Below are 24593 nucleotides of genomic sequence, written 5' to 3' on the forward strand. Positions count from 1 at the left end.
ACTCCTTAAATTTCATAAACTTAAATCATCTCTGCAAGAAAACTAGCTCTCCTTACTACTTCATTGGTGTGTCTTAATCAGCTCTGAAATGCAGACTTAGTGATTTCTGGATTGTATCTGCAACTGGAGATATTGATAGTGGAAAATATTTACTCCTGAAGCTCTAGGGGAAAGTAACATGAGTTGTACTGTTTTCCTGCCAAATACGCATTTGGTTCTTTAAAGTAAAAAGAAATGTTGAGAGATTCCTGTATTTATTTGTGGCGATGAATGCTTATATAAAATGAGAATCTGAAAACTACTTGGATAATGATCCAAATTTTTAGAGAAATTATATTAATAGTATTCTCTTTAGTAGTACATGGCAAATACTTTCAGGAGAATGGAAAATTCAATGCAAGCATTATAAGAGTAATTCTGTAATAAAACTCACTTTCAAAAGAAAGGCTTTTAGAACATCAGATACAGTTATGGTCCAATAAATGCACCAGTTAGGATAGGCACTTTGGCAGGGTCAACTTTGCCTAGAGTAAGACCTTCGGGAAGAACCATCTTCGAACCCTCAACTCAGAAGGAAATTCTCCCCAGAGTAATGGATAGGCACTGATTTCAATTCAATTTGACTCCAGAACAGATAACAGCAATTATCCACTGGTAGCAAGAATCTTCTGAAGTTGCACATCATGTTAGGTCCATGAATCAAGCAAATTGGAAGTGGTCAAACAGGAGATGGCAAGAGTGAACATCGACTTTTTAGGAATCAGCAAGCTAAAATGGACTGGAATGGGTGAATTTAACTCAGATGACCATTATATCTACTACAGTGGGCAAGAATCCCTTAGGAGAAATGGAGTAGCCATCATAGTCAACAAGAGTCCAAAATGCAGTATTTGGATGCAGTCTCAAAAATGACAGAATGATCTCTGTTCATTTCCAAGGCAAACCATTCAGTATTATGGTAATCCTAGTCTATACCCTGACCAGTAATGCTGAAGAAGCTGAAGTTGAACAGTTCTATGAAGACCTGCAAGACCTTCTAGAACTAACACCCAAAAAAGACATCCTTTTCACTATAGGGAAATGGAATGCAAAAGTAGGAAGTCAAGAAACACCAGGAGTAACAGGCAAATTTGGCCTTGGAGAACAGAATGAAGCAGGGCAAAGGCTAATAGAGTTTTGTCAAGAGAACGCACTGGTCATAGCAAACACCCTCTTCCAACAACACAAGAGAAGACTCTACACATGGACATCACCAGATGGTCAACACTGAAATCAGATTGAATATATTCTTTGCAGCCAAAGATGGAGAAGCTCTATACAGTCAGCAGAAACAAGACCAGGAGCTGACTGTGGCTCAGATCATGAACTGCCTATTGCCAAATTCAGACTTAAATTGAAGAAAGTAGGGAAACCACTAGACCTTTCAGGTATGACCTAAATCAAATCCCTTATGATTGTACAGTAGAAGTGAGAAATAGACTTATGGGACTAGGTCTAATAGAGTTCCTGAAGAACAATGGACAGAGGTTCATGACACTGTATAGGAGACAGGGATCAAGACCATCCCCATGAAAAAGCAATGCAAAAAAGCAAAATGGCTGTCTGAGGAGGCCTTACAAATAGCTGTGAAAAGAAGAGAAGCGAAAAGCAAAGGAGAAAAGGAAAGATATAAGCATCTGAATGCAGAGTTCCAAAGAATAGCAAGGAGAGATAAGAAAGCCTTCCTCAGTGATCAATACAAAGAAATAGAGGAAAACAACAGAATAGGAAAACAAGAGATCTTTTCAAGAAAATTAGAGATATCAAGGGAACATTTCATGCAAAGATGGGCTCGATAAAGGACAGAAGTGGTATGGACCTAACAGAAGCAGAAGATATTAAGAAGAGGTGGCAAGAATAAACAAAAGAACTGTACAAAAAAGATCTTCATGACCCAGATAATCACGATGGCGTGAGCCAGACATCCTGGAATGTGAAGTCAAGTGGGCCTTAGGAATCATCACTATGAACAAAGCTAGTGGAGGTGATGGAATTCCAATTGAGCTATTTCAAATCCTAAAAGATGATGCTGTGGAAGTGTTGCACTCAATATGCCAGCAAATTTGGGAAATTCAGCATTGGCCACAGGACTGGAAAAGGTCAGTTTTCATTTCAATCCCAAAGAAAGGCAGTGTCAAAGAATGCTCAAACTACCACACAACTGCACTCATCTCACACGCTAGTAACGTAATGCTCACAATTCTCCAAGCCAGGCTTCAACAATATGTGAACTGTGAACTTCCAGATGCTCAAGCTGGTTTTAGAAAAGGCAGAGGAACCAGAGATCAAATTTCCAACATCTGTTGGATCATTGGAAAAGCAAGAGAGTTCCAGAAAAACATCTGCTTTATTGGCTATGCCAAAGCCTTTGACTGTGTGGATCACAAAAAACTGTGGAAAATTCTTAAAGAGAAGGAAATACCAGACCACCTGACCTGCCTCTTGAGAAATCTGTATGCAAGTCAGGAATCAACAGTTGGAACTAGACATGGAACAACAGACTGGTTCTAAATAAGAAAAGGAGTATGTCAAGGATGTATATTGTTACCCTGCTTTTTCAATTTATATGCAGGGTACATCATGAGAAACACTGGGCTGGAGGAAGCACAAGCTGGAATCAAGATTGCTGGGAGCAATATCAGTAACCTCAGATATGCAGATGACACCACCCTTATGGCAGAAAGTGAAGAACTAAAGAGCTTCTTGATGAAAGTGAAAGAGGAGAGTGAAAAAGTTGGCTTAAAACTCAACATTCAGAAAACTAAGATCATGGCATCCAGTCCCATCACTTCATGTCAAATAGATGGGGAAACAGTGGAAACAGTGGCAGACTTTATTTTGGGGGGCTCCAAAATCACTGCAGATGGTGACCAGACATGAAATTAAAAGACACTTATTTACTCTTTGGAAGGAAAGTTATGACCAACCTAGACAGCATATTAAAAAGCAGAGACATTACTTTGCCAACAAAGGTCCATCTAGTTAAGGCTATGGTTTTTCCAGTGGTCATGCATGGATGTGAGAGTTGGACTATAAAGAAAGTTGAGTGCCAAAGAATTGAGGCTTTTGAACTGTGGTGTTGGAGAAGACTCTTGAGTGTCCCTTGGACTACAAGGAGATCCAACCAGTCCATCCTAAAGGAAATCAGTCCTGAATATTCATTGGAAGGATTGATGCTGAAGCTGAGGCTCCAATACTTTGGCCACCTGATGCAAAGCACTGACACATATGAAAAGACCCTGATGCTGGGAAAGATTGAAAGCAGGAGGAGAAGGGGATGACAGAGGATGAAATGGCTGGATGGCATCACTGACTCAATGGACATGGGTTTGGGTGAACTCCAGGAGTTGGTGATGGACAGGGAGGACTTGTGTGCTGCAGTCCATGGGGTAACAAAGAGTCAGACATGACTGAAATGACTGAACTGAACTGATGCCATATTTTCCTTATCTTAAACAGAAATAAAATGCCCAATTTGCTGAATTGTTGTGAGTAGTACATGTAGCAAATATGTTAGGTGTTAGTGTAAACTTGGCACATAGAAGGTACTAAATAATGTAAGTTTGTAAAAGCTAGAATTAAGCTTCATCATGAGGAAATTCAGCCTTGGTCTATCTAAATACTCTAGCTTTAAACCATTAATTCCTGAGAGCTGATGATGACAAAGGTTTTATTTGCCATATATTAGGCATGGTTCAACCAAACCATGCAAAAAACTGTTCCCTCAGATAGGGATGTGAAATGGGTTATATCTAATACCCTACCCCAATCTGTTGGTATATCTGCCTGAGAACTGTGGAAAGGGTTCTGAGAGCATGTGTAACCTCAGAGGGACAGAGGGCCATCATTGATTAGTCATGCCTGTCATGGAGTTGAGAGTAGGGGTGGTGGCACGTGTGCAGGCATTTTGTATGCCTGACCTAAGTTACTTTTCCTCGTGTCTTTGCCCAAAGAGACGAATACCTAATTCTACCACTGCTGAACTGCATGCAAGACTTCCAGAGGTAACCCTTCATTCTATTGGAAAGGCAGAAAGCAGGAAACCTATCTCCCTGGCTTCATTTTCCAGTATGGACCGCCCTTTCACAACTACATGCCTTGGCACTTGGTATTTCTACTTCTAAGAATGCTATTCCCTATCTTTTGCCACGTGGCAAATTCTACTTGTCCTTCAGACTCTAGTTCAAGTGTAGATGCTTATTGTAAGGAAGCTGGATAGATTCACGTCCTGACTTTTCTTGCATCCTTGATGCCCAGCTCATAACTGTCCCTGGATTAGTGTTGATTGTACATGGATATAAAGAGGAAGATACTGATGTGCTAGAGGTCAGGAATTTTCCTGAGAACATAATCTAGGTTTGGTGATTGTATTGTTTCTGTCCAGAGTTTGTATAAACATGTTGTTTGGGTCCCTTCAAATTTGAAAGGGGTGTGCAGGCATTTTGTATGCCTGACCTAAGTTACTTTTAAGGGTTAAGATAAAAATAAGCAAATATATCTTAAATGGACTTATCAAATTATGATAATTGAGTCTTATAATAACTAAGACTAGAAAGACTTGAAGTTTAAGAAAATACATAAAATGTGAAGATTTAAGTAAGTGAAAGTGAAAGTTGCTCAGTAGCGTCTGACTCATTGTGACCCCATGGATTGTAGTCCATGGAATTCTCCAGGCCAGAATACTGAAATGTGTAGCCTTTTCCTTCTCCAGGGGCTCCTCCCAACCCAGGGATCCAACCCAGGTCTCCCGCATTGCAGGTGGATTCCTTACCAGCTGAACCACAAGGAAAGCAATACAATACACCTAATATAAAATTTACCATCTTAGCTATTTCTAAGTGTACAGTTCAGTGGCATTTACATTGTTGTTCAACTATCACTACTACCCATCTTCAGAAACCTTTTTATCTTGCAGAACTGAAACTCTGTACCCATTAAACAGTAACTCTCCATTCCCCTACCTCTAGCCCCTGGCAACCACCAGCTCAGATAAGTGGAATCATCTGGTAATTGTCTCTTTGTGACTGGCTTATCTTGCTTAGCATAATGTTCTCAAGGTTCATCTATATAGTATCATGTATCAGTTTCCTTTTGAAGGTGAATAATATTCCAAATATGTGTATTTCATGTTTTATTTATCTGTCCCATGGACACTTGGGTTACCTCTGCTCCTTGGCTACTGGGTATAATATTCCTATGAACATGGGTGTTCAAATACCTCTTCAAATCCCTGCTTTTGATTCTTTGAGTACATACCCAGAAATGGACTTGCTAGATCAAATGGTAATTTTATTTTTAATTTTTTGAGGAACTACCATACGATTTTTCATAGCATCTGCATCATTTTACTTTCTCACTAACCATGTAAGGGTTCCAGTTTCTCCACATCTTTGCCAACAGTTGCTATCTTCTGGTTTCTTTTAATAATAAAGCTATCCTAGTGTGATGTGGGTGTGAAGTGGCATCTCATTGTGGTTTTGATTTTCATTTCCTTAGTGATTAGTGGTGTTGAACATCTTTTCACTTGCTTATTCACTATTTGTGTATATTCTTTGGAGAAATGTCTGTTCAAGTTGTTTACCCATTTTTAAAACTGGGTTATTCGACTTTTGCTGTTGATTTGTAGGAATTCTTTAGGTGGTCTGGATAGTAATTTCTGATCAACATATTATCACTTGTCTCCCATTCTGTGCACTGCCTTTTCACACCATTGATTGTGTCCTTGGATGCACAGAAGTTTAAAATTTTGATGTAGCCCAATTTATCTTTTTTATTGTTGTTTCCTGTGCTTTTGGTGTCATATCCAAGAAATTATCGCCAAATCCAATGTCATAAAATGTTTCCCCTGTATTTTCTTATAAAAATGTTTGATCCATTTTGAATCAGCCTTTGTATATGGTATAAAGTAAGTGCCCAACTTTATTCTTTTGCATACGAATACTGAGTTTTCCTGACACCATTTGTAGAAAAGAATGCCTTTTCTCCATTGAACTGTCTTGGTATTCTTGTGGAAAATCAGTTGACCATGAATGTTAGATTTCATTTCTGGGATCTTTGTTTTATTCTGTTGACCTATATGTCTGTCTCTATGCAGGTACCAACATTTTTTGAGGACTGTAGCTTTACAGTAAGTTTTGAAATCAAGTTTTTTCAATATTGTTTTGACTATACAGGGTCCTTGAAATTCCATATGAATCTTAGGAGGGATTTTTCTGTTTCTATTGGGATTTTGATAGTGATTGAATTGAATCTGTAACTATCTTTGGATAATGTTGAATCTTAACTATATTGGGTTTTCCAAGTCATAACATAGTATGTTTCCATTTATTGGTGTCTTCTTTAATTACTTTCAGTAATGTTTTATAGTTTTCAGCATATGTCTTTACCTCCTTGATTACATTATTCTAAGTATTTTATTCTTTTGGATGCCACTGTAAATGCAATTGTTTTCTTGATTTCCCTTTCCAATTTTTCACTGTCATTGTTTAGAAACAACTAATTTTTGAACGTTGATTTCATATCCTATAATTTTTTGGAACTTACTTATTAGTTATAACATGTTTCCAGTTCCAAATTTTTCTTTTTGGGTGGTTTTCTTTATTATTACAGATTCAATTTCCTTAGTAATTATATGTCTGTTCAGATTTTCTATTTCTTCATGACTCTGTCTTAGTAGCTTTTCTGTTTCTAGGAATTTGTCCATTTCGTCTAGGTCATCTAATTTGTTGGCCTACAGATGTTTAAAGTACTATCTTATAATCCTTTTTATTTCTAAAAAATCAGTTGTATTGTCCCTTGTTTCATTTCTGATTTTAGTTGAGTCATTTCTTTTATTCTTAGTCAACTTGGCTAAAAGTTTGTCAATTCTGTTGAATTTTTGAAGAAGGAACTCTTGATTTAATTGACTTTTCTATTTTTTTTTTTGTAATTAATTTATTTTTTATTGGAGGCAAATTATTTTACAATATTATATTGGTTGGTTTTGCCATACATTGATATGAATTTGCCCCGGGTTTACATAAGTTCCCCTATTTTGTTTATCTCTGCTCTAATCTTTTTTATTTTCTCCCTTCTGATAGTTTAGGGTTTAGTTTATTCTTTTCCTAGTTCCTTTTGGGGTAAATTTAGGTTGTTGATTTGAGATCTTTTGTCTTTTTAATGTAAGTATTTTGAACACATTTAAATAACACTATTTATATGTATTAATATTTATTCTGGTAATTTTGCAGCAAAAACTAGTGAGCAGTTGGCAACATTTCACTCCAGATGAGATATCCTCTTTAAACACTTTCCCTCTCCTTATATTTCAGTTTTAGACTTCCACACGGCTTTGGCATCTAAGATTTTGGAGGGACTCTTCCTGTCTATATAACCCCATCAAGACTGACAGTAATAATTTTATTTTTTGTATTGTGGATTATTTGGCTCTTTTATTAGGATAGGAGTTTCTTTTTTTAAAAGATTTTTTTAATGTGGGCCTTTTAAAAAGTTTGTTGAATTTACAAAGATGGTTACAATATGGCTTCTGTTGTTTAGTTTCTGATTTTTTGGCTTCGAGGCATGTGGATCTTAGCTGCTTGATGAGGGATCGAACCCACACCTCCTGCCTTGGAAGGTGAAATCTTAACCGCTGGACTGCCAGGGAAGTCCCTCAATTTTATTTTAGACCTAAGTAATTTTATTTTGTTGTGATTATATCTATATTTAACAATGGATTCATTTTGTTTGAAACAGAGTCTACTTTTACTTCTAAAATATTTAATATGAAGTGCTACCTTAACTTCATTAAGAATAGATCAATTGGAGTAGTATTTAAACAAGAGTAAAAATAGTAACTCTTCAGGGAAATAGATGGATTAGGGTTTTATTGGCTCTCCAAATTTATAACCTGGAGAAGAAATGTGTTTGGCTTGTATCCACTTGCTTGGAATGGCAAGTAAATTCATCATCCCAAGGGTTGGAACACTCTTTTGTGGTTTGAATACTGACGGGAGGGTATATAGATTAGCATGTTTTTGCTGCGTGTAACAGAAAGGGGGACACACAAGGACTTCAATAATAGAGAAATGTATCTTTTCCCATTATTAGAAGTTCAGAGGCAGTCAGGCTCTGAAGCAGCAAAACTCAGGTATATGATCTAGGACCCAAGGATCAAGCCCGGATCACCTCATAGTCATAGAAAGCTGCCAGTAACCTGAAGGGGTGATATGTTTTCTTACTCAAAGCTTGGAATATTCCCCATTCTGCCCTTCCCAGTCTAAAACATGGGATTAAAGTCCTCCTGTACTGTCCATTATGGTAGTGGTTACCATATGTGACTATTAAATACCTGAAATATGGAGAAGGAAATGGCAACCCACTCCAGTATTCTTGCCTGGAAAAGTCCATAGACAGAGGAGCCTGGCGGACTGCAGTTCATGGAATTACATGACTGAGCACGCATGCATGAGTGTGGAGGGAGATGGGTTGGTAGCAATAAAATGGTAGAATTAAAAATAAATAAATACCTGAAATATGACTATTCCAGTGGACATGTGCTGTAAGTGTAAAAAACACACTCAACTTTGAAGACTTCATATGAAGTAAAAGAATGTAAAGTATCTCAATAATTATTATACTGATTATATGTTTGAATGATGATACTTCGGGTATATATAAGGGATACGTAAATGTATTTTAGAAGTTAATTTCACCTATTTCTTTTTACAATGTGGCTACTAGAAAACAGCATTATGTTTGTGGCTTGCTTTATATTTCTGTTGGACAGCACTGCTCTAGTCTGACGGGACTGGCTTTGGACACAATTTGGGCTGGACAGGAATGCCATGTACTAAGTGGCTGAGGGAGTGAGTAGCTATGGAGAAGAGTCGATCATAATGTCCCCCACAAAAGGAGAGGAATGGGGACACCTGTGTGTCTCTGTGCTCTGAAAATGACTTTTCAGTACATCGAGTGTGTTCTGGTATGTGAAACAGTGCCAGCCCTCCCCAATCCACTCCTCATTTCCTTCTTTTGTGCCTGTTTTCGAGTCTCCATAAAGCCATTCCCCGATCTGGTTGTAGAGAGGGCAAGACGAAGTAAAGAGTGCTGGGAAGAGGAAGGCAGAGGGAGGGTGCTGACAGTAGTAGGTCAGCTGCACAAACAGCTAAAGTTCCATCACAGGTGAAGACACTTCGGAAATGCCCTGTTGAAACTGCTTTGCATAAGCTTGTCATTTCCCCACTTCATATGATGGAACATTCTAACATACTCCTTTTCTGCCGGCTGTGTTGGCCTGCATGAAAAAGCACATAGAAGGACTTGGTTAATGGGAAGGGGGTGTTGGTGGCTTCTTTTCTGGCACCCTGTCTGGGAGAAGGAAGAAGCTGGGGGTGGAGGTGCTGTGCTAATCCCCTGTACCATCCCAGAATTCTGATGGCTTACCACGGTTGCCATTTTGATGCTTTCTGTTGATTTTCTACTCTCTTAGCCCTATACATACTGACCACTTTTATCCACCACATTCTTTACTATGGAATTTCTCCAGATGCTCTTTGGCTTCCTCTCCACATAAAAAACCTAGTGAGTGTTATTCACCATCACATGGTCTCTACCAGACTTTTTTCAAAGTGTCATCCGGGCCACGTGCTTCAGAATCATCTGAGGAGCTTGGTTAAAAGCAGCTCATCAGGACTTCCCTGGCAGTCCAGTGGTTAAGACTGTGCTGCCAAGGCAGGGGACACAATTTTGATCCCTGGTCAGGGAACTAAGATCCCACAAGCCACATGACAGCTAAAAGATGAAAATAAATAGAGTTTGTTTGTAGGTCAGATGTTTACAAATGGAATTGAAAAAGAAAAAAGTAGCTCATCGAAGCTTCTGGATTAGAATCTCTGGTGAGGTAGAATTTGTAACAGTCTCCCCAGGTGAATCCCACCCTTGCCGAAGTCCAAGAACTTCAGAGACTCTTATGGAGAGAGCGAATACAAGCAGGTGGGGAAGGGGTTCTTTTCCAGTGTGGATCCTGGTGAGGGTTCAGTCCTAAGTTGGGGAAATGGGCCTTTCCGGATTTCTGTAAGGAAAGAAGGACCAGTGTCTGGTGGACTGAAGGGTGATGGTGGTGTCAAGATGAAGAAGTACAGCCAAGAAAGTGTGCTCTCTTTGGGGGCATGGCAGCTGAGGCCAGGAAGTGACTCGTCCTTCTGGTGGCTCAAGGCCCCTCAGAAGGAGGCCACACCCTGGAGAACCAGGTGTGTTTGCTTCTGAGAAAAGACACACTCACTGGGGATTTTCAGAAACAACTGTGGAGGTGGGGGAGGAGGTGAAGCCCTTCAGCTGTGCAGATGAGGCTTCACATGGTTTCTGGGCTTGGTAAAAATAGTAACCTGCAGTTACGCTAGTAAGGCTGGAGGACAGTTCAGTCACCGTCAAAAACTTTTGCAAAATAGGAGGAAAGCGTCATGCATAATGCATCTTCCCCAGGATTCTGTAGCTTCAGTCTACACAGTTGGAGCCCCATCTGTGTGGGAGATGTGAGTGGAAGCATTCATGCTTGTTTTCCCAGCTCTGACTGGATCTCTGTGCCCCTTGCCTCACTATATATTCAGGGACTCAACCTTTTGCCTTGAAGGCAGGGCCAGAGCTCCTCAAAAGCCGTTGGAGTTGCCCAAAGCAGGGAGTGTTCTGGCGTTTCCTGCATCCCAGCAGATGCCAGAGAAGCACCAGGCATCTGAGTCAACTGCCCATCCTGGGGCCAACATAGGCATCAACTCTACTTCTCTGCTGTGCCTTTGGAGGATACAGTTGTATTTTGGGAAGAGACCCAGAAGAACTGGGAGCCCTAGGCCACGTTGTGAGACTTCCACCATTCCCAGAGAGCCCAAGAGCTGCTCCTTGGGGTGGAGGTGAACAAAGAGGGCAGCTGCCTGGCAACTTCCCTTCTGTGCATCTCCTCTGCATCAGAGGTTTCAATCTTCAGGCTTCTCCCCTGTAATTCCTCCACCCAAGAGGCCTTTGAAATTGCCGCAGTACCACCCCGTACACTGGAACTTCGGACTTTCCGGCTTCCAGAAAGTGGAGGCACCTGAAAAACCAAGTCTACAGGCAGGAAGGGAAAGGGGTTCCTAGATGCGGAGGGAAGGTAGTTGTGGGGTAGGAAGCACCCTGAGATCTGGAATTCTGGGTGCCCCAGTTGAAAAAACATTTCTCTGGTCTAGACAGTCAACTGTCTCTGGCTGCATACATTTTGGCCTTTGACAACATGAATGATAGTTATAGTCCTGCCTGTTTTCTATTGATCTTACCTGTGAATAACACTATTATATTGAAAATTAAATTGCTAGAGAACACCTTGGTGTCCTCTAGATATAAAATGCAGGAGCCACTTCAGTTTGGACCTTTCGGGCCTTTGGGGTCACCATTATATGCAGGCTGCCTCTGATGGAAGATATGGAGCTGGAATGTGTAAGAGCTGTTACTGTTCCCACAGAGCATGTTCATTTCTTTCTGACAGTATTTGAGGCTATAGGCTCTATTTCTCTCGAAAGAAAGAAAACAGTATACAATAAAAATCTTGTGATGTTAGACTAGGTGAAACTGAAGGCACTGATTTTTCTTTAGTCGAGGACACCCATTCAATAACTGAAGGAATTGAGAATGTTTAACATTCTGGACCATGTGAAGCTGAGTTTAAGTGAAAGATGACTCCTGGTTCTTTCAGTCTTGCTTTAAAAATAAACTATATAATTAAACAGCTATAGATACTTCTCTTGTGGGGAGGAAAACAGCAGTCAAGTTATTTTTGCAATCTTGCCAACAGGGCAGTACGTTTCCTAACCCTTTGGCAAAATAGAGAATCAATACCAATCAGAAAAAATGCTAATAAAAGGGAAAAATCTCATGGGAGCCTCAGGCGATAAAAGATTTAAAATGTGAGTAAAACATCATAGGTCAGCATTAAAATAGACAATACATTTATTTGCCAAGGCAAAGTATCCAGCTAATAACTAGAGGTGTAAAATGGACTTAATCACACTGAGGGGCCCTAGAATATCCACTTGACTTCCCCCTCACTTCCATGCAGAAAGAAGCCCCCTCTTTCATAGGGAGCCAGTCACTCCACAAGCACTCATTTGGGGTCAGATGTTTCTCCCTGAACGTAAAAATCTCTGGGAATATAAAACTCGTCCATGCTTAATTTCTCAATTTTGATAGCAAAGAGACCAGACTTGTTTTCAAAGAGGAAAACTGATTACCTGTTGGTTAATTTTGCAAATAAATAAGATGCTTTAAAATACTTACTGGGAAAATGATGAAGTAAAAAGTGGTCCATTATATAGACAGGCTGAATTCTGACTAAAAGCAAATTGAAGTCATCTCCATTTGGAAGGGTTTTATGCTCAGTTGGTAAAGAATCCGTCTGCAGTGCAGGAGACCCTGGTTCAATTCCTGAGTTGGGACTATCTATTGGAGGAGGCATAGGCTACCCACTCCAGTATTATTGGGCTTCCCTTGTGGTTTAGCTGGAAAAGAATCCGCTGGCAGTGCGGGAGACCTGGGTAGGCTCTCTGCGTTGGGCAGATCCCCTGGAGAAGGGAAAGACTATCCACTCCAGTATTCTGGCCTAGAGAATTTCATGGACTGCATAGTTCACGGGGTGGCAAAGAGTCAGACATGACTGAGCAACTTTCACCATGGACTTATTAGAGAGGAACTCTCAGTTCAGTTCAGTTCAGTCACTCAGTCAGTCTAACTCTTTATGACCGCACGGACTGCAGCATGCAAGGCCTCCCAGCCCATCGCGAGCTCCCAGAGTTTACTCAAACTCATGTCCATTGAGTCGGTAATGCCATCCAACCATCTCATACTTTGTCGTCCCCTTCTCCTCCTGCCTTCAATCTTTCTCAGCATCAGGGTCTTTTCAAATGAGTCAGCTCTTCGCATCAGGCAGCCAATGTATTGGAGCCTCAGCTTCAGCATCAGTCCTTCCAATGAATATTCAGGACTGATTTCCTTTAGGATAGACTGGTTGGATCTCCTTGCAATCCAAGGGACACCCAAGAGTCTTCTCCAGCACCACAGTTCAAAAGCATCAATTCTTCAGTGCTCAACTTTCTTTATAGTCCAACTCTCACATCCATACATGACTACTGGAAAAACCAGTAGCTTTGACTAGATGGACCTTTGTTGGTAAAGTAATGTCTCTGCTTTTTGATATGCTATCTAGGTTGGTAATAACTTTCCTTCCAAGGAGCAAGTGTGTTTTAATTTCATGGCTGAAGTCACCATCTGCAGTGATTTTTGAGCCCAAGAAAATTAAGTCTGTCACTGTTTCCCCATCTATTTGCCACGAAGTGATGGAACCAGATGCTGTGATCTTAGTTTTCTGAATGTTGAGCTTTAAGTCAACTTTTTCACTCTCCTCTTTCACTTTCATCAAGAAGCTCTTTAGTTCTTCTTCACTCTCTGCCATAGGGTGGTGTCATCTGCATATCTGAGGTTATTTCTCCTGGCAATCTTGATTCCAGCTTTTGCTTCATCCAGCCCAGTGTTTCTCATGATGTACTCTGCATGTAATTTAAATAAGCAGGGTGACAATATACAGCCTTGATGTACTCCTTTTCCTATTTGGAACTAGTCTGTTTTTCCATGTCCCATTCTGTTTCTTCCTGATTTGCATACAGATTTCTCAAGAGGCAGGTCAGGTGGTCTGGTATTCCCTTCTCTTTAAGAATTTTCCAGAGTTTGTTGTGGTCCACATAGGCAAAGGTTTTGGCATAGTCAATAAAGCAGAAGTAGATGTTTTTCTGGAACTCTCATGCTTTTTCTATTGATCCAACGGATGTTGGAAATTTGATCTCCGGTTCCTCTGCCTTTTCTAAAACCAGCTTGAACATCTGGAAGTTCATAATTCACGTATTGTTGAAGCCTAGTTTGGAGAATTTTGAGCATGACTTTCCTAGCATGTGAGATGAGTGCAACTGTGTGGTAGTTTGAGCATTCTTTGGCCTTGCCTTTCTTTGGGATTGGAATGAAGACTGACCTTTTCCAGTCCTGTGGCCACTGCTGAATTTCCCAAATTTGCTGGCATATTGAGTTCAACACTTTCACAGCATCATCTTTTAGGATTTGAAATAGCTCAATTGGAATTCCATCACCTCCACTAGCTTTGTTCGTAGTGATGCTTCCTAAGGCCTACTTGACTTCACATTCCAGGATGTCTGGCTCTAGGTGAGTGATCACACCATCGTGATTATCTGGGTCATGAAGATCTTTTTTGTACAGTTCTTTTGTTTATTCTTGCTACCTCTTCTTAATATCTTCTGTTTCTGTTAGGTCCATACCATTTCTGTCCTTTATTGAGCCCATCTTTGGATGAAATGTTCCCTTGGTATCTCTAATTTTCTTGAAGAGATCTCTGCTGCTACTACTAAGTCACTTCAGTCGTGTCCGACTCTGTGTGACCCCATAGACGGAAGCCCACCAGGCTCCCCCGTCCCTGGGATTCTCCAGGCAAGAACACTGGAGTGGGTTGCCATTTCCTTCTCCAATGTGTGAAAGTGAAAAGTGAAAGTGAAGTTGCTCAGTCGTGTCCGACCCTTAGCGACCCCACGGACTGCAGCCTACCAGGCTCCTCCATCCATGGGATTTTCTAGGCAAGAGTACTGGAGTGGCTTGCCATTGCCTTCTCCGGAAGAGATCTCTAGTCTTTCCCATTCTATTGTTTTCCTCTATTTCTTTGCACTGATCACTGAGGAAGGGTTTCTTGTCTCTCCTTGCTATTCTTTGGAATTCTGCATTCAAATGGGCATATCTTTCCTTCTCACTTTTCTTCTTTTCACAGCTATTTAAGGCCTCCTCAGACAGCCATTTTGCTTTTTTGCATTGCTTTTTCCTGGGGATGGTCTTGATCCCTGTCTCCTATACAGTGTCATGAACCTCCGTCCATTGTTCTTCAGGAACTCTGTCTATCAGACCTAGTCCCATAAGTCTATTTCTCACTTCTACTGTATAATCATAAGGGATTTGATTTAGGTCATACCTGAAGGGTCTAGTGGTTTTCCCTACTTTCTTCAATTTAAGTCTGAATTTGACAGTAAGAAGTTCATTATCTGAGCCACAGTCAGCTCCTGGTCTTGTTTTTGCTGACTGTATAGAGCTTCTCCATCTTTGGCTGCAAAGAATATAACCAATCTGATTTCAGTGTTAACCATCTGGTGATGTCCATGTGTAGAGTCTTCTCTTGTGTTGTTGGAAGAGGGTGTTTTTGCTATGACCAGAGTTTTGGCAAAACTCTATTAACCTTTGCCCTGCTTCATTCTGTATTCCAAGGCCAAAAGAGGTAGCCTTTATCTTCATTACCTCCCCCATATTTGAAAGTGAATTCGCTCAGTCATGTCTGACTCTTTGCGACCCCATGGACTATAGCTTACCAGGCTCCTCTGTCCGTGGGATTTTCCAGGCAAGAGTACTGGAGTGGGTTGCCATTTCCTTCTCTAGGAGATCTTCCTGACCCAGGGATTGAACTGGGGTTTTCTGTATTGTAGGCAGACACTTTACCATCTGAGCCACCAGGGAAGTCCCCACCATAGTTTGGCCCCAGGTAAATAACAGGGAGGGAACACAACCTCACCCATCAACAGAAAATTAGATTAAAGATTTACTGAACTTGGCCCCGCCCATCAGAACAAGACCCAATTTTCCCCTCAGTCAGTCTTTAAGCTTCCATAAGCCTCTTACCCTTCTCCATCAGAGGGCAGATAGACTTAAATCCACAGTCACAGGAAATTGACCAATCTGATCTCATGGACCACATGTTGTCTAACAGTGAAACTATGAGCCATGCCTGTAGTGTCACCCACGACGGATGGGTCATCTTGGAGAGTTCTGAGAAAACATGGTCCACTGGAGAAGGGAATGGCAAACCACTTCAGTATTCAGTATTCTTGCCTTGAGAACCCCATGAACAGTATTAAAAGGCAGAAAGATAGGACACTGAAAGATGAACTCCCCAGGTCAGTAGGCGCCCAATATGGTACTGGAGAGCAGTGGAGAAATAACTCTGTAAAGAATGAAGAGACGGAGTCAAAGCAAAAACAACACCCAGTTGCGGATGTGACTAATGATGGAAGCAAGGTCTGATGCTGTAAAGAGCATAGGAACCTGGAATATTAGGTCCATGAATCAAGGCAAATTAGAAGTGGTCAAACAGGAGATGGCAAGAGTGAACGTCGACTTTTTAGGAATCAGCAAACTAAAATGGACTGGAATGGGTGCATTTAACTCAGATGACCATTATATCTACTACAGTGAGCAAGAATCCCTTAGGAGAAATGGGGTAGCCATCTTAGTCAACAAGAGTCCGAAATGCAGTACTTGGATGCAGTCTCAAAAACGACAGAATGATCTCTGTTCATTTCCAAGGCAAACCATTCAATATCACAGTAATCCAAGTCTATGCCCTGACCAGTAATGCTGAAGAAGCTGAAGTTGAATGGTTTTATGAAGACCTACAAGACCTTCAGAAATAACACACAAAAAAGATATCCTTTTCATTATAGGGGACTGGAATGCAAAAGTTAGAAGTCAAGAAACACCTGGAGAGAGGAACTCTCAGTAGTTAGTAATTATTCAGGGTCATCAGTTGTTACTGAGTGCTCTCACAATGGGAATTTCCATATTTCAAAACCAAATCCTTACACAAAACAAAACAAAAAACACTGTTATGAAATCTAGCTATTATCAAGGGAGTGCATTTGGCAAATATAAATCAATTCTTTTTTTTTCCATATCATGCAGAGTGGATCTGTATCTTCACCGTTTGAAAGAATACAATCCACTTCCAATCAGAGACAATCTATCTGGGCTGCCCAGGTGATCTTATGTACCCTAAAGTTGCTGCATCAGGGTCTAAAGATCTCCAGGATAAGGCTGGCCATGACTAAGCTTGCATCCAGATTTCATAGTATTTTAGAATTTAAAATATTATTATTTTAGAATTTAGAATATTTTAAAAGTGTATTGCAGAACCCAACTTGTGTTAAATTGAACTGCATTTTAAATTTATTTAAAATGAATGTGAGTTTATCACAGGGGCATGCTAACAACAGCTAGTTCTTATTCCTGTTTCTCAATTAATCATGTGGCTTTTCTTAATAATATCTTGGGGTTCATGTAATAATGGTTAATACTTAATACTTATTGAGCACACACAAATGTGCTAGGCACTATGCTAGGCCCTTTATTTACCTGGGTTTTTGCAATCAATTCTCATAGCATCCCTATGAGGTACAAAATGTTATTACAGCCACTTTAGAAATACAGAGACTGAGGGCTGGTGAACTTGACCAAGTTTGACAGGAATGTGGGCCCTTGAGAAGCACTGCACGTGGTTTACCTGAGTTCAGGCGGTGTGGACTGTGTCCGTATTCACATGCATGCCACCTCATTACTCAGCTACTATTTCTGCTCTAGAACTGCCAATATTTTCAGTCCTTATGAATTTTCATTCAATTTTCTTCCTTTTAGTTTTGCCTCTTCCGTTTATTTCCTGTTTCCAGAATTGTTTGTCTTACACAATAGGTAGTTATCTAGAAATGCTTGTTTTCTCAGTGTTAAATGCAACGAATATTGTTCAGTTTGTTGTTTTTACTGTTCTGGCTGGTCTAGCTTCAGTAATATAGCTTTTACTTCCACTTAGAGGAAGCCTGCAGAGGAAATAACGCAGTATCTCTTATTTGCACACTGATGTGTGGGATCCACGAGTTATAAAGGTGGCATCTGATAGTGCAGAGCCTGTACTGCCCTTTTCTTTATTCTTTCTAAAGTGGTGACACAAATCACTGTCCTTGTAGCTGATATTTTCCTGGAGCAATCTAATATTTGCTGAAAGATCTGAAATGAAAGCTTCTTTCTTTTTGAAAAATTACAGCTATTCTTCCTTCAGATGAAGTTGTTATACAGTTGATCTCCAATTGGGAACATTCTAATTAAGAAACATAGGAGAACTTGATGGTGCAAGATATATTCGTGAACAATGAAGGAAAAATATTAATGTTTCATGTTCATTATAGAAATATTTATAATAGCTTAAAAGTGAGAATAATGTAAATGTACCTAAACAAGTGATTGGTTAAATAAATTAATCATCCATATTTTAGAATATCATACTGCCCCCCAAAATATTTTAGAACATATTTTAAAGGTATAGGAGAAAACTTTATGATAGATTATTAAGTGACAAAAGCAAATGGTGAAGTTATATGAGTTATTCCTTAATCCAAGAATTATTTAGATATCTATTTTTACTTTTCCAAAAATAAGCTTTTTATTTTTGTTGTTGAGTTTACTATTTGATAATTTTTGTATTATTGTGGACAGACAACACTGTCTCTATGATATCAGTTCTTGGAAACTTGCTGAAATTTTCTTCTTATTTGGTACAGGCCTCGGGGCAGCCAATTTTTATACTCGTATATTGGCTGGATTTTCATTTCACATAATAACTCAAAATTAATTTCCATACCCAAAACTGGGCTTGGTGCTCCAATCTTTCTCAGATATCTCTCAAATCAAACTATACCTGATATTGATATTTGTGTTCAAGTCTTGTCTGGATTTCGGAAATAAAAGACACATTTTTGACCAGTTCTAGAATGCAAGTCAGAGTCTATGGGATTAATCATTTTCTTTTCTCAGTTTGACATTTTATAATGTAAGTGTTAACCTACAAAAGATGATATATTTATTGGTTGATGTTGGCTATAGATCAGGGTTTCTCATCTTCAACACCACTGACATTTCGAGCTGGAGAACTTTTTGTTGAGGGGCATGCAGTCTGTGCATTGTAGAATGTCCAGCAGCATCCTTAGCCTCTACCCTCTAGATGCCAGTAGCAAAGACTCTCTCCCTAGCTGTGACAATTAAAACTGTCCCCTAGGGGGCAAAATCACCCCCAATTGAGAATTATTACTATAGAGAAATGGCAGGTTCCCTTTTAAAACTAGTGACTAAGCGTGGGTTTCACTGAGTCAATAAGCACTGTATTGTAATAAGTCAATGTATTGAGTCTTTAATGTGTACAAGGCATGGTGCTTTTACAGAAGCAGTTTTATTTAGGCATATAGAAAGTAAGCTAAGGTCTGCCTTACTCTCATGAAGCCATCTGTGGAGCATGACGACTTTGTACTACCAGGTTTCACTCTGTACTATGAAGGCAATCACTCTGTCTTCTTAGAGCCCTTTTAAGAATGTGTGCACAGAGCGTCAAAGCCTGCTGGGACATACTGTCACTCAGCAAATTGCAGCTTTTACTATTATTATTATTCAAACTGACTTCATGCATGTAGACCAGTACCATCAACTGGCTTGAGGAGTCTGTCCCTTCTGCTCACAATACACACCATACCCACACATCTTTCTGAATTGTTTTTACCAGAACAATCTCAGCATCCATGAGCAAACAAACAAGCAAACAAATGCATTAAAGAAAATCATGTGAAGCAACTGAGTATCTGGCCAACAGTTAAAGTTCATGTTCCAAAGCCCCTCTGTGCATCGGAAGAACCGTGATCTCTGCAGCAGCGTATGACCCGTGTGCTATTGATGTTTTGGGTGGCACATCGATGCTACTGCTGGAGGAATGAATGGCTGTTTGGAGATTTCTTTTGCCTGGTTCATTATCTGTTTTAAACTATCAGGGCTCCATCTGAGTGGGCCAACAGGAAGCCTGCTTTTGATTTAACAGTGCTCTGAACAAGCTCCTTCTATGGCTTTCCAAGAATTAATTACAGAGCTTAGTAAAGGCGCCGGCTGCAAAGTCCCACAGATGCCTTTATGAGCAATTACAGCAGCCACACTGATGCCAGTAGAATAAGAATTTCCTTGGAGGACTGCTTGGAAAGAGAGGACTGGCTTGTGGAAATATAGGCACACAGAGTTCCCATCTATAGTTTACAGGGGAATTTAAAAAGTCACAAAGCGAGAAGAGATTGGTTGATGGTGCACAACATCTGTGTTGTTGGGCACTTGTAGACCTAGGCTTGTGTAATTTGACCAGAAAAAAAAGAGAGAGAGAGATCATTTGATATGTTGAGATTGGAGCACTGTAAAGGGAAAGAAACACCTCAGTGCTCACCAGGAAAGGGTACAAAGCTGAAGAAGTCTGGGATCTAATTGCATGTCCACGAGGCACAGAGTCATTCAGACTGGCAGGCTTGCAACTCTGGGCATGAAGCAAATCCATACAGTGACTCTTAACCAACTGCAGCAATTGAGTGAGTCCTGGGAGCACGTTTGCTTTAGGAGGGCAAATTGAATACTGCTGGACTCCTTGCTCAGTTGTTTCCATTGTTTGTATTGGCAGCATGTGACGACAAGATGCAGAGGTAAATCCAGTGGGAAACCCATTGAGAGAAGGGGGTTCCTTTGCTGAGCAAAGGATTGTACATACCTTCCTGGGGCAGGTGCCTGCTGTCTCCTGCAGGGCAGGCTCACTGCTCCCATGCAGGTGGGTGAAGCTAAAATGGCTTTCCATAACTACTTAGTGAATGAATGAAGAAATGAATGACTCAGAACTGGTCACTTCACAAGCCACCCACTTACACCATTAGGAAGAAATTAGAGTAGTGGGAGAAACTACTTAGCCTCTTATTCTTGTTGGTAACAAGGGTAGATTTCAGAAGGGCAGACGTTTTAATATAAATATCCAGCTGTGCAATAGTCTCATGGACTTTAATTAGGGATCCCGCTTACCAGGGACCTGTATGTCCTCTCTCTCCTTGTGTCCTGGGCTGTTGGATGCTAAGAGTGAAACTTTGTCTCCCAGTAATTGAAGAATGTGGCCTCCGGGTCTCTATGCACTTGCGGGTTTTGCCTGGTGCCAGTGTTTTCATGTACACAAGGAAGTTCCTCACTAACTCCTTGCCCACACATTTGTGAGCTTTTTGTAGAGGCATGGGGCTCCTGGCCAAAATCTGTTACCATAATTGAGAAAAATAAATTTAAAAATTAAATTTGCTCCTATAATTTTGTTTTTCTGTGGGGAACTGTTTAAATAATTGTCAAACAATCCTTTTGCTTTTAATCATTTCTCCCTGTTCTTAAACATTTGGGGAAATGAAATTCTCCATTTGGATGAATGGGTCATTCTCACCAGCCTTTACCAGACAGCATGAGCCCCTTAGTGGTCTTGTCCAATTTTGCAGTTTTTGTAGACTGTAACTTCCAAATTTGCATTTCCAGCCCAGCCTGTTCTCCTAAGAAGACAGTCTTATGTCTCTAAGACAACCACACCCAACTCCTGAATTCACTGATACAAATCTGTGCCACCTGATCTCCCCCAACATCAGGAGATGGCCAGTTCAGCCTTCCAGCAGCTCAGGTTAAATACGTTGTCATCAAGGACTTCCTTGGTAGCCCCGTAGTTAAGAATCTGCCTGCCAATTCAGGGCACACAGGTTCAGTCCGTGGTCTGGGAAGATCCTACATGCCCCAGGACAACTAAAACTGCACGCTGCAACTACTGAAGCCCAAGACTAGAGAAAGCCTGCACACAGCAATGAAGACCCATCACAGCCAAAAACAAAAAAAAATTTAAAAAAACTTTGTCATTCATAAAAAGGAATGAAATATTGCCATTTGCAGCAACACGGACAGACCTAGAGATTATCATACTGAATGAAGTCAGACAGAGAAAGACAAATATTATATGATATCACTCCCATGTGGAATCTGAAAAATAATGTAGATTAATCTATATACAAAATAGACTCACAGACATAGAAAGCAAATTTATGGTCACCAAAGGCAAAAGAAGGTAGGGAGGGATAAATAAGGAGTAGGGGTTAGTAGATACTACTATATATAAAGTAGATAAGCATTAAGGATTTATTATATAGCACAGGGAACTGCAGATGCTGATTGCAGCCATGAAATTAAAAGACGCTTACTCCTTGGAAGGAAAGTTATGACCAACCTAGATAGCATATTAAAAAGCAGAGACATTACTTTGCCAACCAAGGTCCGTCTAGTCAAGGCTATGGTTTTTCCCGTGGTCATGTATGGATGTGAGAGTTGGACTGTGAAGAAAGCTGAGCACCAAAGAATTGATGCTTTTGAACTGTGGTGTTGGAGAAGACTCTTGAGAGTCCCTTGTACCACAAGGAGATCCAACCAGTCCATTCTAAGGGAGATCGATCCTGGGTGTTCATTGGAAGGACTGATGCTAAAGCTGAAACTGCAATACTTTGGCCACCTCACGCAACGAGTTGACTCACTGGAAAAGACTCTGATGCTGGGAAAGGTTGGGGGCGGGAGGAGAAGGGGACGACCGAGAATGAGATGGCTGGATGGCATCACCGACTCTGTGGACATGAGTTTGAGTGAACTCCGGGAGTTGGTGATGGATAGGGAGGCCTGGCGTGCTGTGATTCATGGGGTCGCGGAGAGTCGAACACGACTGAGTGACTGAACTGAACTGAACAGGGAACTATAGTGGATATCTTATAACCTATAATGGAAAAGAATCCTAAAAAAAGAATAAAAATACATATACATAAGAATATATACATATGGGCTTCCCTGGTGGCTCACACAGTGAAGAATCTGCCTGCAATGCAGGAGACTTGGGCTCTGTCCCTGGGTTGGGAAGATCCCATGGAGAAGGGAACGGCTACCCACTCCTGTATTCTTGCCTGGAGAAGTCCATGGACAGAGGTGCCTGGTGAGCTACAGTCCATGGGGTCTAAAAGAGTTGGACACCACTGAGCACTTTTACACATGCAGATATATATATAACTGAATCACTTTGCTGTCCACCTGAAACTAACACAATATTGTAAATCAACTATACTTCAATTAAAAAAAAAAAGCAAACAAAAAACTGGCATCAATCTGGACTCTTTCCTTTGCTCACCTACCCCGCCCTACACCATCTAATCTGCTTGGAAAATCTGTGACACCTTTTTCAAAAATCTATCTGCAGTCCAACTATTTCTCTCACCTCCTCTGCTACTAATCGAGACTAGGTTATTTTTGTCTCTTAACTAGTTACTTCAGTTAGTGAAGATTCTGGACCAAGTTCCAATGTGTATGTGTCGGGGTGGGGGTGGTGCGTGGGAGGGGTGATGAGTTTCTCCACAGATTCCACAAGAACTCTGCTTCATCAGTTATGTGTCCTACAATTCATTTCAATTCCGACACTATCTACCCAGAGATAGTATCAGATTCCACAGGTTAAGGGCTCAGTCCTACAAGACGGTCCCCTCCCTCTTCAGAGGTCAGTCTCAAGTCCTGGTTGTCACCCGTGCTTCTGATCAACCTAAAGATGGGAAGTCCCAAACATGCTCTCCTTTGTTTGATTAATTTGTTAGAGCAGCCCACAAAACTCAGGGAACCATTGTACTTACCAGACTGCTGGTTTATTATAAAAGGATAGAACTCAGGAATAGTCTGGAGAAGGAAATGGTAGCCTGCTCCAGCATTCTTGCCTAGAGAATCCTGTGGACAGAGGAGCCTGGTGGGCTGCCGTCTATGGGGTTGCACAGAGTTGGACACGACTGAAGCAACTTAGCATGCATGCATGCATTGGAGAAGGAAATGGCAACCCACTCCAGTGTTCTTGCCTGGAGAATCCCAGGGACAGAGGAGCCCGTTGGGCTGCCATCTATGGGGTCGCACAGAGTCGGACAAGACTGATGCGACTTAGCAGCAGCAGCAGCAGCAGGGGTTCACCAAAAGTCACCTCATTTACATAACAAAGGGCATCTGTTTTGCTTTCTTCACTTAAGAAATTTCAAGGATTTTAGGAACACTGTGCCAGGAAGAGGTCGAAAAACAAACACGTATTTCTTATTATGAATCACAAGATCACACTTGGATATTTAGTGTCTCTTAACTGGTCTCCTTACCTCTACCCTTGCCCCTGATGTTCTTCTCAACACAGCGGCCAGAGTGGTTCTTTTAAAACTGAGTCTCATCATATCACTCCTCAGCCCGTAACCCTCAGGGGTGTCCCATCTTGCCAAGGGTAAAGCCAGGTCCTTCCAGTGGCCTACGAGGCTGTGGAAGATCATGACCCCTACCCCCTTTTCTCTCTGTGGTTTTTCCTCCTCTCTCTCTCTTGCCTGCTCTGCTTTAGCAACACTGGCCTGCTTACAGCTCCTGGCCTTGACCTTGCACTGACTGTTGACCTTGCTGGAACATTCCTACCCCAGAAATCCACAAAACTAACTGACTCATGTTCAATCAAGCTCAGATATTCTCTATGAGGCCTGCTCTGGGTATCCTCTCTAGAACTGCCATCTGCCCCACTGCCCCTCTGAATTCCAAACTCCTCTTATCCTTCAGTATTTATGTTTTCCTCTAACCCACATCACCCTCCAATATAATATATAGTTTCTTTACTCATTGTGGTCCTTGTTCATTGCCTGTTTCTCCCAATTAGGATATAATCTCTGTCAGGACAGATATTTCTGACTATTTTGTTTAGTGATACATTTCAACTGCCTAGAAGTTTCTTTGTACAGATATTTGTACAAGGAAGCACCTTCCTTCATCATATGTAAAAATGTATGAAG

Source organism: Moschus berezovskii, chromosome 3, assembly GCF_049115385.1.
Source record: "Moschus berezovskii isolate FMDL1 chromosome 3, NW_MosBer_1.0, whole genome shotgun sequence".
Classification (NCBI taxonomy): Eukaryota; Metazoa; Chordata; class Mammalia; order Artiodactyla; family Moschidae; genus Moschus; species Moschus berezovskii.